The sequence below is a fragment of the Erythranthe guttata genome, chromosome 6, assembly GCF_056151865.1.
Source record: "Erythranthe guttata isolate IM_541 chromosome 6, IM_541, whole genome shotgun sequence".
NCBI lineage: Eukaryota > Viridiplantae > Streptophyta > Magnoliopsida > Lamiales > Phrymaceae > Erythranthe > Erythranthe guttata.
In genome coordinates, this window is record NC_142538.1 from 6,725,758 (window position 1) to 6,730,395 (window position 4,638).

At 33.7% G+C, this 4,638-nt stretch overlaps 1 long non-coding RNA gene across 1 annotated transcript; it reads right to left on the reverse strand.

Moving 5' to 3' along the window:
• Positions 1–3,673: 3,673 nt before the first annotated feature.
• Positions 3,674–4,091, reverse strand: LOC148770000 (uncharacterized). The gene is made up of 2 exons (XR_016031529.1): positions 3,977–4,091; positions 3,674–3,881 (listed from the first exon to the last, which is right to left on the reverse strand). It is a non-coding gene; the product is annotated as an uncharacterized LOC148770000 (long non-coding RNA).
• Between the last annotated feature and the right edge of the window lie 547 nt (positions 4,092–4,638).

Here is a 4,638-nt window from a genome sequence, read left to right on the forward strand (position 1 = left end):
GTTCACAGAGAAAAATAAATTAAACCATATCCACTTTCAAGTCAGCAAAACCACACTAACTGAAGTGCTATAACTGAAAATGAGATTAGACTATTACTTAATGTGCTCATTTATGTTCCTTTTCTTTATACCTTATTTAAACAATAGATGTCAAAATCTAATTTGTTGCAACTTTATCGTTTTAAAGAAAACGTCTCCTTAGAGTCGTTAAGGAACCTTCTAGTACGTAGCCCCTAATTAAACCTTATGCCCAAAAAAAAAAACATTTAAAATAGATGCACCTAATGATCTTAAATTTTATAATTAGAACGATGATATACACTAGGTTCTTCTATTGTTCTATCCAAAATAAAAAATTAAGATCTATGCACCATAACAAATAATAATAATAAAAATATTTGTGCAACTAAGCACAAAAGCGTTATAGGCAGATAATGTGTAAGCAGGTAAATAAATTAAATAGAGAACGTAAATAAAATCAATATGCGCACATTATAATCCAAAGTTTGACTTTGAAAACTTTAAATGATCATGGAATACATCTCAAGATGCCTAGCACAACATTAATATCAAGCCGAGGGGACAATAATATTAACTGTAAGTGGCACTCTTGTTGTAGTAATCAAACATTGATAGTAAATCCTGTCAAATAATAAGTCCATCGAGGGATGCAACTATCATTCACATGGAGCCCAACAACCATCACATATTTATTACCACATATGCATATGTGGTTCCGCCAAATATCAACATACCGAGGGGTATAGTTAAATATTCGCATGAATTCACATACACACAATCATCTTGACAATCTCAATAAGCTAACCTACGCAGAGAGGTCACGAGGGTGGCTTCATGCTTCAATTAGTTATTTTAAGTGTCAGACAAACTTAATAACAAGTCATTAGATGTACCCAAAAAAATATTCAAAAATTTAAAGTCGTTGTTGAACGCTAAGGCTCTAAAGATATCACCTGAGCGCTAACAGGTTGTATCCAACTATAAGGTTGCCTCACTATATTGTTTTCGAATCAAACTCAGTAATATGGTTATTCATAAAAAATGAGTACGAATTGAAAACATCGAATCCATCTTTATTTTGAATTTGAGCTAAAGATAATGTGGGGCTCACAATTCAATCTTATTTAGATAGTGGCCAAAATAAATTTTAACCAATAAATCTAACTTTATATGGATTTGGACTATATCAGTAACTCAATTTAGACTTAAAACAAGGGTTTTGAGTCAAATGTCGAATGAGTCAAACCTTATTTGGTTAATTAATAACCGTATTCATAATTTGATTTGTTAATGTTTAAATTATACTTGGTCAGAAACGTATTGAATTAAAAAATTAATTCATATCCTTATTTCGACCCATTAATTAAAACATTTAAGCCTAATAAGGCATGAACTTTAAAAATCTGAAAATTCCCCAAATTAGCATTGGAAAACCGAATTTGAAATTCAAAATGAATTTCACTTTATTGACCAAACAAAACCTTAAATGAATATAAAAGAATTCACATATTAGTTCGGTCCCTCAAAATAATTGAAATGTTTCAAACGGCCCCAAAACCTTAAATCAACATTTTATTCCTTAAAAATTGCCTTTGTCCCAAAACCAGAAAATCTTTCAACTTAGAGGACTGAATTGAAATTTTGAAAGAAAAGCATTTGAGTGAAAAGGGGCCTAAGATTCAGAAATACTTAATTTAAGATATATAATATATTTTTGAAAAATATATGACTGTTTTGGGAGAAACTTTAAAAGTGGGGACTGAAATGCACTTTTTGGAAGCTTTGGTCCCAAAAATCAGGTTTTCATTTATTATAAATTGACCCCAGCCCAAAATCAGGAATTACCCAAACATGGGGTCAATTTGTAATTTCAGAAAACTTGATTGGAGTAAGTTGCAATTTGCTAGAACTTTATCAACCTAATTTTGCCTCTCTAGCAAATCAACCGCCGTCATACCTCAGCTAACTCCACCGCCACCACCAATACCACATCATCCACATACCACCGCCGGAAACACGCATCCCACAAATATCAACGCCGTCGGAATCCACCGTCGGCGCTCCGGCTTCCCTTTCGGCGAATCACGCCACTCAACAACAGTAATAATATGAGCGCACGCAATCCGCCCATATCACCTAATGGACGCCGGAAAAGAAGTGAGGGGGTGGTGGTTGGTGGTCGACGACGGCCGAAATTGATGGTACTGAAAAAACGGTGCAGCGGGCTTGACTTGATGGCCGCCGCCCCTTATTTCAGATTTGGAATTCTCAGATTTTATTCCTTTAACCTTAATTCTTATTCTTAATGAATGAATCCTTAAAACTTTAATCCAAAACTGAAATATTATTACGGAATTAGGACAACTGAATAATTCCATAATAATATTCAATTCAATACAAGATTCATGCTTTAGACTTAGTTATTCATCCGAAGGGTTTGAAGTTTGAACCGAAGAACCTAATTGAATTTTAGGTTGAATTGATCTTACATCGAACAATAAAATTAATTCAAAACAAAATCAATCAGATTATAGCCACTAATTTCACGATACTTAAATTTAATTCCTAATTGCAGATTTTCAATTAATCATACTTAACCGAAGAGAATTAAATAAAATATAAATTTCCGATGATCCAAAACACGGTGGCTCTGATACCACTTGTTAGAAATTTTCTCGTATATGCATACGAATTCCCAAGAACCAACATGCTTGAATCAACGAGAATTAAACATAAACATAAACACGGAAGCGTACCTTACATCATGAAATCGAATCTTCGAATCTTCACTGGATTTGGGACAGGTCTTCCAAAGAATCCACAGTTCCTTAATTATCTCTCTAACGATGGATTTTAGAAGAGACGGAATAATTGCGTTTCTTTGGGGACCACGACCCTTTATATAACTGTAAAGTCCAGTTATATTATAATTGTGATTCAGCCCCATCAATAAATCACAATTAAGCCCTAATTGTCTCTACACATTAGGCCCATAATTATAGTCTAATACCCATAAGTCCAACCCAATAATCTTTATTAGATCACAATTTATTTGGACTTTCTTTTAGATAGCCACACACATTTACGTTACATATGTGAACCCACATAATTATTGAAATAATTCCAACATATCTTTCTCATTCAATTTATGGACCATGATTCCTACAAAAAATCTAAATAAAATTGGACTTATCCCTGAATAATTGGCTCCGTGTTTAAATATTATATTAATTTCCATCCCACTTGTAAACCAAAATTTTAAAATAATTATCATATTTGAAGTACTTGGCGCAGAATGAAGCCATGTCAAGTAGGCAGTGTATGTTCATGCAAGTGTGACGAGTATGATATATTCCCTCTCTTCCACTACTTTTCAGGTCGACGTCGTTGTACATGATTTGTCCAGTTACATATTTTGTATAATATTCGGGGGGTTTTTTGCAAAAACCACCCCTGTGTAATCTCGAATTGCTGAAAACGACCTCATGTTAAAATAATTAGCAAATACCCCCCTATAAAAATTAGTCAAAGGCAATAAGGCCCTTAAGAGTTCACCGTGCACTTCACTCGCCATGGATGAGAGTGGGGGTTCGTTTTTTGACACAAAATACCAAAATGCAACCATTTTAATTTTATAAGTACCAAAATGAAGTTTTTAAAATTTTCAATTGAGTCCTTTATATTTTCAATTAAGCCATCTTCTTCAACCTCAACAGTAAACCTCCAATTTTTTCACCATGATTTTTTTCCAGCAAAAACCATCAACCAAATCCATATCTGAACATGAAGTTCATTTCTATTCGAAATCCAAGAGAACAAACAGGAAGAAAAACGGCGCCTCCAAATTTTTCGGCACATCCCTGCCCAAACAAAAAAATATACAAAAACCCTTCAAAGAACTTTCTTCCAATTTCCATAGCATTTTCTTTTAATTTGTGAAAATTATAATTCGTACCTTCAGGAAGAAGAAGAAGAATGTCAAACTCGAAGAATCATTTGCCGACTCTCCGATTCCACCACGCCGCCGCCACTGCCTTTCAATGCCACCACCGCTATTTTTTTAGTATTCAGAAGCAGCTGCAGAAAGATTAATTAAATCGTATACACACTTTTTTCTTCGGATTAGAAAAAAAATAAAAAATACAATCCCCACCCACCACAATCCCCACCCACCATTGTCAGCAACCATGCTTTTCCTTTTCCTAGCAATGAAGATGAGAGAAGGTGGTTTGCTCCGTTTTGTGTGATAATATTTTTTTCATTTCTTTTTTTTTTAAAATGAAAATTACTAAAAAAACATATTAGGGGTAGTTTAGTCATTTCATATAAGTCAACCATCAATTTTGAAGTAAGGGGCAGTGTGTTTCGTAAAACACAACATAGGGGGGTCCTTGCTAATATTTTTAACACGAGGACTTTTTCGGCAATTCGAAATTTCACAGGGGTTATGTGCAATTAGCTCAATATTCGGGATATTATACAAGATTTTTAGGCAATATTTGGAAGCGTTTTGGATCTTATTTTGATTTCATATTGAGGAAATATGTTTTGAGGGAATAATTTGAGAATGAAAGTAATGTTTGTTTGTATTTCGAAAGGAGATAAAATACACTGTAG